The following is an 11,313-nucleotide window of genomic DNA, read 5'->3' on the forward strand; positions in this document are numbered from 1 at the left end:
TCCCCCTAACTGCCCCTAAAAAATTTTTGAGAGAACCTGCTCCAGAAAGGGACCTATTATCATATATAACAATAGTTTAATATGATTTAAGTCTGACAGACAGGAAGGAAACTATCAAGGCTCTCTAATCAAATTCCTTTCTATGTCCCATTGTTAAAGATGTCTCAGCAAACATTTATTTACCAAATATTTGCTTTTTTCATCAACATGTGAATTGCCTTCCTGTCCTTTGTAGTTTATGTTCTCTTCTACTTTTCTAAATTTCCAACTTTATTCTAGTAAGCAAATACTTATATTATTTTGTAACTTTTGTTTTTTTTTTAAAAAAAGAAGCAAGATAGAATAGTGACTAAAAAGCTCATGTTTTGAAGGTGACAGTCTGGGTTGAACCCTGCTAGTGCTACTTAAAAACCATGTGATCTTTTGCTTCAGTTTTCTCATCAGTAAAATTGGGGGCAAACTCATAGGGTTGTGAGGATTAAATGAAAGGGAAAGAATTCAGTTCTTAGAACACAGATACACTCAATCAACATTTGCTATTTAAAAGGGAAGAAAATTTTTAATTGATTGTCTTAAATGTTTGCATTGATTTTTTTTCATTTAATTTTATTTATTTATTTAAATCCTCGCCTGAGGTTATTTTTCCCATTGATTTCTTTAGAGAGAATGGAGGGGAGGGAAGAGCAGGTGGGGAGAGACAGAGAGACAGCAATGTGAGAGAAACACATCGATCGGTCACCTCCTGTTGAAACCTCAGTCGGGTATGGATCGAGCCTGCAACGAGGTATGTGCCCTTGACCAGGAATTGAACCCTAGACCCTTCCATCCACGGGCCAACGCTCTAACCACTGAGCAAAATTGGCCAGTGATTATTGATTTTTAGAGAGAAAGGAAGGGAGAGAGATAGAAACATCGATGATAGGGTGTGGGGGCCGCGGAGCACGATGCCGTCTGCCAACCAGCCCACCGTGCGGGTCACGGAGCTCACCGAGAGAATGCCAAGTTCATCATCGAGAACGCGGACCTAGCGGTGGCTAATTCCATTCGGAGGGTCTTCATCGCCGAGGTGCCCATAGTAGCCATTGACTGGGTTCAGATTGACGCCAATTCCTCAGTCCTTCACGACGAGTTCATCGCTCACAGACTCGGATTGATCCCCCTCACTAGCGATGACATTGCGGACACGCTGCAGGACTCCCGGGACTGCACGTGCCAGGAGTTCTGCCCCGAGTGCTCGGTGGAGCTCACTCTCCACGTGCGGTGCAACGAAGACCAGACTCGTCACGGCCCGTCTCGAGACCTCCTCTCCAACAGCCCCCGGGTCATTCCAGTGACGTCCCGGAACCGAGATAATGACCCTAATGACTACGTGGACCAGGACGACATCCTCATCGTCAGGCTGCGGAAGGGCCAGGAGCTGAGACTCCGCGCCTATGCCAAGAAGGGCTTTGGCAAGGAGCATGCCAAGTGGAACCCGACTGCAGGGGTGGCTTTTGAATATGATCCCGACAATGCCCTGAGGCACACGGGGTACCCCAAGCCAGAGGAGTGGCCAAAGAGCGAGTACTCAGAGCTGGATGAAGATGAGTCCCAGGCTCCCGTACGACCCCAATGGCAAGCCGGAGAGGTTCTACTACCACGTGGAGTCCTGTGGCTCTCTGCGCCCTGAAACCATCGTCCTCTCAGCCCTCTCTGGGTTAAAGAAGAAGCTGAGTGATTTACAGACCCAGTTGAGCCACGAGATCCAGAGTGACGTCCTCACCATAAATTAGCCGCAGCTCATCCGCCTGAGCGGAAAGGGATCCGAGCAGCAGCTGTGTGCAGGTCTCCTGAGGCCCTCCTAGCTCCAGAAGTCCCGACAGCTGTACTTAACTTCTTAGCAAGCCATCAGCACCAACTGGAGATGTAGCAGAGGGGAAGGGTGTCCCCCATCCTTGCTTGGTCCCAGGTAGATTTCGGGGGTGCCCCTGGTATTTGAGGCAGGACAGTCCTTCACTGAGCATGCAGCATCCCTGGCCCTGCCTGCTGATGGCTAGTCTCCCCAGAACCCAGACCTCCCTTTCCCCTGGTCTGCTTGTAGAGGTCCTACTGCTTCCCTGTTGAAAACCGGTGAGCTAGACCCTCCTCTTTTGGTCATTTCAGCTCTTGACTGACTTTCTCTGTGGAAGTTAGCATTTCACAGTTGTACCTTAGGTTTCCGCTGTTAGGATTGAGTGTTAGAAGTCTCATTCAGGCTGCCTACAAACCCAGCCCCTGCCCATGGTCAGCCTACACTTTGCTCAAATTCCCAAATGTCTTTAGACCCTGGCTGCTCCTCCCCCCCCCCCCCCCATAAACCCTGTATTTCATTCTCTAAAAAAAAAAAAAAAAAGAAAGAAACATCGATGATAGAGAAGCTTCATTATGGGCTGCCTCCTGCACACACACCCCGCCCCCCACTGGGAATCCAGCCCTCGACTTGGGCATGTGTCCTGACCAGGAATCGAACCAGTGGCCTCTTGGTTCCTGGGTTGAAGCTCAACACTGAGCCACACTGGCTGAGCTAATTGATTTTTTTCAAGAGAGAGGAAGGGAGAGGGAGAGAGAGAAACATTGAGGGGATCAAGCCCATAACCCTGGCATGTGCCCTGCCAGGAACTGAACCAGCAACCTTTCAGTGTATGAGACAGACACCCAAAGGAAGTGAGCCACGTTGGCCAGGGTTTGACATGTCTTATCACCTCTATTAGCTGGCCAGCTTCCTGAAAGCAAATCCCGACTGTTTATCTTTGTACAGTCTTTTACAGGTGCCTACTGTGGGCCCTTGTATCAGGGTATATATTCAGCAAATACCAGGTATTTGCTAAATGAATGCAATTGCATATTTGGCTAAATATTATTTTAGAACAATTGTTTTAAACTGATGCAGTCCCTTAATTTCAGAAGCTTTGTGTAGCTCGGGAATCTCTCTGCCTTTATCTACCTTGGGATTCCCCAGATGAGAACAATCTCTCATCAAATGGCAGTGAAATGACCAGGTATAGAAGTGCATACTTATATTTTCTGGGAGAGATGGAAGTGCCTAGATACTTTCCCAAACACTTTTACAAGACAGACATATGGGAAAACCACAGAGATATTATATCACTAGGATACTGGAGAGCCTCAAGGATAGTCCTATGTTGGTACTGTACCCTTGGCTTATAAGAAAGAATGTAGCCATTAAATGCTAGAGCAGTGGTTTACACTGAAAACTAAATCTATGTATCTTGGATGCATATGTGTTTTCTATGAGAATTGTTTAAAATATGTTTTTATTGATTTCAGAGAGAGGTAGGGAGAGGGAGAGAGAGATAGAAACATCAATGATGAGAGAGAATCATCGATGGCATCCCCTACTGGGGATCGAGCCCACAAACCCGGGCATTTGCCTTGACCAGGAATCAAACCGGGACCTCCTGGTGCATGGGTCGAAGCTAAACCACTGAGCCACACTGGCCAGGCTCTATGAGAATGTTTTATATTGTTTGTCGTACACACTTTCTGACTGTGGTCTAATAGAAGTATAATGTGTAATTTAATTTTTTCTAGTGTATATATATATTTTTTAAAAAAGCAAAAATAAACACAAGCAAAATCCCAGGTGAAATTAATCCTGATAATATATTTTATTTAACCCAACCATATCCAAAATAATGTGATTTTTAACAAGGAATCAGTTTTTAAAATTTTGATGAGATATTTAACTTTTTTCATTCTAAGTCATCAAAGTATGATGTGAGGGTATTTTACTTTATTTTATTATTTTTTAAAAATATATTTTATTGATTTTTACAGAGAGGAAGGGAGAGGGATAGTTAGAAACATCGAGAGAGAAACATCAATCAGCTGCTTCCTGCACACCCCCTACTGGGGATGTGCCTGCAACCAAGGTACATGCCCTTGACCGGTAATCGAACCTGGGACCCTTCAGTCCTCAGGCTGACACTCTATCCACTGAGCCAAACTGGTTAGGGCTATGTGAGGGTATTTTAAATCTACAGCTTCATTTGGACTAGTCACATTTCAAGTGCTCAGTAGCCACATGTGGCCAGTGGCTGCTATATTGGACAATGCAGGTCTAGATCATCTGTATGATCTTATAAACACAATTTCAGTACCGTGGGTCCATTTATACTTGCTCTCTTTTTTTCAAGATTTTATTTTTTTAATTTATTTTTAAAAATATATTTTTATTGATTTCAGAGAGGAAGGGAGAGGGATAGAAACATCCATGATGACAGAGAATCATTGATTGGCTGCCTCCTGCACATCCCCTACTGGGGACCGAGCCTCAAAACCCAGGCATGTGCCCTTGACCGGAATGGAACCAGGGACCCTTCAGTCTGCAGGCCGACGCTCTATCCACTGAGCCAAACCGGCTAGGGCTACACTTGCTCTTGTTGGTACCAAAGTGCCAAGTTGTTACTGTCTAAAGAAACATTAACAGAAGCATACAATAAGGAAACTACATAGTAGCAACAAGTGACAGTCATATGACATCTTGGTGGAATGAAGAAATAAGGACAAGGAAAACTGTAGGAGAGTAAAGTCACAGCTCAGCAAATGGTGACACAGGATGCCCATCCCAAAAGAACTTAACCAGTACCTGTCACTACCACGTTCATGTTGCAAGTGATTTTATCTCATCCAAAAAAATCGCCTGTCACTTTAAATAATGGTATTATTTTTATCTGAACTTTTGTCGTTCTCTTGGTGTTTAATTTATAACTGTGCGATTTGGTGGTGGTATAAAAGCTATAAGCAAGGATATAGATTTGTACTTTTATAATGATTTGTATTATTTAAATAATGTTATTTATCATAAAAGTATTTCCAGACATCATGGCAGCGTGGGGAGAAAGGAGTTCGTGCAAGTTCCTAACCCCCATTAACGGCGTTGTTCTTCAAACTGGAGACTCACCAAGGATGTGAAAAGTTGATTATACATTTGGAAAACCTTGCAGGATAGCTAGATTTGGGGTGAGGGGGAGAGGCAGGGAGCCTCGGGGATTTGGGGAAAATCCTAGATCAACATTTGACCAGAGTATTAATAGAGATAAGATTTGAGGAGAGAGAGAGAGAGAGAGAGAGAGAGAGAGAGAGAGAGAGAAGAGAGAGAGAGAACCAGTGCTGATTGCTGCGAGGCAGTTTACTGGTATTTCCCCAGACACAGCCTATAGTTTACAGAGACTGGGAAGGTGTTCCTCTCTCCTTGGATCAGTTGGTCAGAGAGATCTCTGCACACCATCTGGTCACAGCAGATGCTTGAAAGCAGAAGCTAAGCAGCAAATTATAAAGCCACCAGGACTGCTACCCCCTCCCCCTCCCCCACACCCATTCATCACACAGTTCCCCCTTTCCAGCTCGCTCGGGCAGGATTTGCAACCTTGCATTTTCATTCTGTGTCAACGTCCTGTCTTTGCCCTAACAACCACCGTGGCTCACGCAGGGCCTCTGCCCGCTGTGGTCACAGTAAGGCTCTGCCCCTCTGGGCAGCTTGTGTTTTATTTACTTATTTATTTTCATCCTCACCCAAGGATATTTTCCCCCCATTGAGTTTTAGAGAGAGTAGAAGGGAGAGGGAGAGACAGAGAGAAACACTGATGTGAGAGAGACACATCGATTGGTTGCCTCCGTCATGCCCCGGGGAGACTGCAACTGAGGTATGTGCCCTTGACTGGAATTGAACCCTGGACTCTTCAGTCCACAGGCCGACGCTCTATCCACTGAGCCAAACCAGCTAGGGCAGCAGCTTGTGTTTTAGACCCTATCACAAGTGGGTAAAAAAAGACACACACACAATAAAGTTGTGTTGTAGTGAAATATAGAAATGTTACTTGGGACAAGTTGCTAAGCTGTCCCTGCCTGTCATCTCAGGACTCGGGTCAAAGATTGTAAAAGAGAGGTGCCAATTTATCAGACAACCAAGACTCACTCAGCAAAGAAGCCAGATGAAAGTCTCCACTTCAGTCTTAAGTCTAAGTCGGACCTCTGTCAGTTATATACATATACACGTTGGTGAATCAAACACACAGCCCGCCTGGAGCGTATATTCCACTGGAGAAGAGAGATGTTAATCAAATTATTACACCGTAAGGACTAGGAGGAAAATCACAGAATGCATTAAGAATCTTGAGCCGAAACCGGTTTGGCTCAGTGGATAGAGCGTTGGCCTGTGGACTCAAAGGTCCCAGGTTCGATTCCGGTCAAGGGCATGTACCTTGGTTGCAGGCATATCCCCAGTGGGGGGTGTGCAAGAGGCAGCTGATCGATGTTTCTTTCTCATCGATGTTTCTAACTCTCTATCCCTCTCTCTTCCTCTCAGTAAAAAATCAATAAAATATATTTTTTAAAAAAAAAAAAGAATCTTGAAAGAGTCTTGGCCGGTGTGGCTCAGTTGGTTGAGCATTGTCCCATGCACTAGTTCCGTGGTTGGCAAACTGTGGGTCGCAAGCCACATACGGCTCTTTGGCCCCTTGAGTGTGGCTCTTCCACACAATACCACGTGCGGGAGCGCACATACAGTGTGATTGAAACTTCGTGGCCCACGCGCAGAAGTCGGTTTTCGGCTCTCAAAAGAAATTTCAATCGTTGTACTGTTGATATTTCGCTCTGTTGACTAATGAGTTTGCCGACCACTGCCCTAGTTCACCAGTTCGGTTCAGGTCAGGGCATGTACCCAGGTGGGCTCCATCCTTGATGGATGTTTCTCTCTCTCTCTCTCCCTCTCCCTTCCACTCTCTCTAAAAAATCAATTTAAGAATATTTTTTTAAAAAGAACATTAAGAGAGTGAAACAGGCAGGAGAGACCCAAGAGACTGGGGAGTCTTGGGAGATGGTATTCAAGCCAAGACCCCAGAAGATGAACTAACTGAATGAAGAGGGAAGATGTTCTGCTCAGAGTCAGCACAGTGCGCAAAGGTGTTGAAGTAGCTGAGAGTTTACTGTGATCGGGAACTGAAAGTCGTCAGTGTGATGAGAATGTGGCAGGCGAGGGGGACAGTGAAAGGGACTGAAACCAGCCACCGAGAATCTTGGCTCTTATTTGCAGCAAGGTGGCCGGCCATTGAAAGGTTTTCAAGGGAAGGATGACGCCATCTACAGTCTAAAACCCGGAATCAGGGGGTCAACGGAGGCAAGGGGTGTGGGGAGGGGCATATGTAATTCTTTCAACAATAAAGATAAGTTTAAAAAAATTAAATACTAAATCAGTTAAGATTCAACTACGTCTATTGTAGTTGTCTGGGCAGTAGATGGAGCTGACCTGGACCAGATCAATGAAGAGAAGTACCGTAGATGGAGCTGACATCTGTTCTGGGAAAAGCATACACAGGTCTCACTGGATGTGAGTCAAGGCTGACTCTTCTGTGCTCCTGGCACAATCAATTAATTGGGAATCAGTTGTTACCAATGAGATGGGAAAGACTGGGAGGAAAAGCATCTTTGGGGTTAGGTCAGTTCTGTTGTAAATGTGTTAACTCTGAAATGTCCATAGTACAGATATATGCAGATTTGGAGTTCAGAAAAGAGACCAGGATGGAGATAAATTTGGGAGTTGTCAGCATATAGATAGTTACCGGCATGGCAGTGGACAAAATAGCTGAGGTAAGCCCGGCTGGTGTGACTCAGTGGTTGAGCGTCGACCTATGAAACAGTTCGATTCCCTGTCAGGGCACATGCTTGGATTTCGAGCTTGATCTCCAGTGGGGCATGCAGGAGGCAGCCGATCAATGATTCTCTCTCATCATTGATGTTTCTATCTCTCTCCCTCTCCGAAATCAATAAAAATACATATATTTTTTAAATAGCTGAGGTGAGTATGATAGGCCGGTAGACAGATAGGAGCAGAGCAAGGACGATGGACCAGGTATAGAAGGTCACCAGGGCAGAAAACCCTGGGTGCCTAGCAGTGGGCAAAACTGGAAAAACAAGGACCTGACCTCCACCCACCCCCTCCCCCTTGTAATCTTTCCTCCTCTATACCACTGGTCATGCAGTTTAGGCCACCTGACCTTTTGTTGCTCGTCATGTGATTCAGACCCTCCCTTGACCTCTCCTCCCCTGGCATGTTGCTAGTCCTGCAGGTTAGACCCCTTAAGAGAGGAAATGAATTGGGGTGGGGGAGAGTGGAGAATAGCCATTTAAGCATTAAGCCCCTAGGACAATGAGATCTTGACCCAAATTAAATACATCTAGGCCTCAGTTGTATTTCAGCTCCAGGCCCAGAAAAGCAGCAAAACCAGACAAGCTAGGCCATGGCTGACCTCAGGACCCACTGCTTTGACTAATGACCCCCTGCCTGGCACTGACCAATCAGTGGTGACCATGTCCTAAAAGGACACTCCTGGAAAGCTGATGAATATTCTATTGAGATCTTTCCCAGGGACTGCCGCTAATGTCCCCACCGTTAAAAGCCCTTAGGATGAAGACCCAGTGCTCACTCTCAGGCAGGAACAGCCATCCCCTTTCCCTCTTCTCCCCCTACCCAGGGCATTTTCCTTGCCTCTCTTTTTCTCCCACGCTGCAAGGGCCCTTCTTTTGCCTCTGTAATTTGTTTCCTGAGCCCATGTCTTCTACCACTCATTTCTTCCAGCTCTGTGACTTTCTAAATAATCTTTGTCTTTTAGTTTGAGTCTTGGCTCTGAATTCTTTCCTAGCCAGAACTCAAGGGCCAAGATCGCTGAACCCCAGGTCTGGTCTGATCTAACACCTGGTGCCATTCTCGCTGCCAACAATGAAGGTAAAGAGTAAGAGGTGCCAGGAGAGAACCTTGATGAACTCTGATATTTAAAGGCCGCATAGAGGAGAAGACTGCGGCAAAGGAGGTTGAGAAGGAACAGTCGGAGAAATAGGAAGGGATGTGATAAAGCAAGAGCAGAGTGTTGAAGAATAAGAGAGGGGTCAACTCTATGAAATGATCTTCAAAGTTCCAGTTAGGTGAGGACTGAAGGGAAAGGTTATAAAAGTAGTGACCGTGGGGCCCTACCCAGTTTGGCCCAGTGGATAGAGTGTCAGCCTGTGGACCAAAGGGTCCCCGGTTCAGTTCCAGCCAAAGGCACGTACCTTGGTTGCAGGATCCTCCCCGGCCCGGGCCCTGATTGGGGCTTGTGCAGGAGGCAACTAATTGATGTCTTTCTCTCACATTGATGTTTCTCTCAGTCTTTCTCTTTCTCTTCCACTTCCCTAAAGATCAATGGAAAAAAAATACCCTCGGGTGAGGATTAAAAAAAAAAAATTAGTGGCTGTGGGGAACTCTTCTCACAGCAGTTCTCATCCTCATGCTCCACTGCCCTGGGTCAGAGAGAGAAGCTATAAATGCCATGGGGGTGGGGGAAGGGATTCAGGCAGGAGCCAGACATACTGAAGAAAACCTTTGTCACCCGGGCATGTCCTGCGATACTCACTGGAGGCTTTTTCTGAAAGTGTACTATTCTTGAGCGAGAAATGGTGACACAAATTTGCCCTGAGGTGGAGTTTTGAGCGAGCCAGCGTCTGGTGCACACCGCCCCCAGTGTGACCATGATTAAGCTCCCAACACTCTGGGCTTTACTTCCCCCTCTGTAGAGTGGGGTAGAAACAGGACCCACCTTCCGGGGACAGCCAGGAGCTGGGTCCCACAAGGATCACTGGGACCTGTCCAGGAGGGAAGCACTCATTGCCTTGGGGTGGGAGCCCCCTGGAGGGCTGGGAGGGCAAGCACTGGGTGGAAAGCCCTCCCCCAGGTTCCCCACAGGCCATGGCCTGGGCTGGTCCTGTTCTCCTGGTTTCTGCTAGCTCCCCTCCCCCACTCTAGAAAGCCTCCTCCTTGCTGGCTTCTGGGCCCTCTGCACACTCCCTCCCTCCTCCCCAAACCCTGTCCCGTGCCATGCCCCCCTCTAGCGTGCCGTGTGCCAGCCTAGTTTGCAGCCTGTCTCCATCACCCCGGGCATGCCCTTGACTGGCACACAAAAAGTGACCCTCCCGTTTGGGCCCCATCCTCCTGGCCTGCATCAGATTGCTTCTGCTCAGGACAGAGAAGAAAAGGCCACGTGCCCTCTCCATGTGGTGGCTCCTTTGGATACAAGTGACCAGGAGGAGGAGACTCCCCCACAACCTCCGGGGCCATGGTGCTTAGTCCTTTGCTTGTCACCCCAACAATTGGGCAGGGGACACTGCTAACCCACCTGACTGGTGCGGACAGTGAGGCTGGGAGAGGTGACATGATGGCATGTCACACAGCAGTGAGAATGAAACCAGCGTTCTAAACCAGGCCCATCCTTGGAACCTCTGGGACACCGAGGAAGTGGGCAGCCCATTCACTCTGTGGCACTGGGTCTCAGATGGGTGAGGGGACAGGGAGGCATGAATGATTGAGCCCTATTTTTTTTTTTTTAAATACATTTCACTGATTTCCCACAGAGAGGAAGAGAGAGGGACAGAGAGTCAGAAACATCAATGATAGAGAAACATCAATCAGCTGCCTCCTGCACACACCCCACTGGGGATGTGCCCGCAACCAAGGTACATGCCCCCGACCAGAATCGAACCTGGGACCTTTCAGTCCACAGGCCGACGCTCTATCCTCCAGTGAGTATCAGGCTTTGGCTGATTGAGCCCTATTGCCTCCAGTGAGTATCAGGCTTTGGCTGATTGAGCCCTATTGCCTCAATCAGGCTTTGGTTGATTGAGCCCTATTGCCCCATGCCGTGGACCATTGACTCATTCAACAAACCTCTGCTGAGCCCTGATCGAGGGCCAGACCCTGGGCTCAGGCTGGGAACACAGGTGGAGGTGTGGTCCCACATGGATAGGCATGGGCCAGACCCCAGCTCTGCCACTCACCACGGCCTGTGGCGTGGCCAGGTCACTTTGCTCCCTGTGCCTCATTTTCCTCATCTGTGAAGTGGGGAGAGCCACACCTTCCTCACGGAGTCACTGGGATGACTAACAGAGATGACAGGGAGAGTCCGGCACCGAGTAGGAGGAGTTCGGTGAGTGTTAGTTGCTTGAACTGTTTTTATTATTATGAGATGGTGCATTAGGCCCTCTGAGAGCCCCCGCCCGGAGGGGAGCTGAGACATGAGTACAAGCAACTATCATTGAGGTAGAACGTGGTTGAAGACAAAAAAAACCTTATGGATGGTGAGGGGAGGGCAAGGCCTGGGCAGCTTCTGGGCATGGCTGGTTCTTGAGTTAGGCTTTGGAGGTGGGAGTTTTCCATCAGGTAGAGGCAGGGTGAGGGCACTCCAGGCAGAAGGACAGGCATGGGCAGGGGCCTGGAGGTGGGAGGCACCCAGCACAGTAAGGGAACGG

General features: G+C 47.7%; 1 pseudogene; it reads left to right on the top strand.

The window, feature by feature from the left end:
• Positions 1-944: 944 nt before the first annotated feature.
• LOC103291511 (DNA-directed RNA polymerase II subunit RPB3-like) lies at positions 945-2,306 on the top strand (annotated as a pseudogene).
• The last annotated feature ends 9,007 nt before the right edge of the window (positions 2,307-11,313 follow it).

Source organism: Eptesicus fuscus, chromosome 16 (assembly GCF_027574615.1).
Source record: "Eptesicus fuscus isolate TK198812 chromosome 16, DD_ASM_mEF_20220401, whole genome shotgun sequence".
NCBI classification, from domain to species: Eukaryota; Metazoa; Chordata; class Mammalia; order Chiroptera; family Vespertilionidae; genus Eptesicus; species Eptesicus fuscus.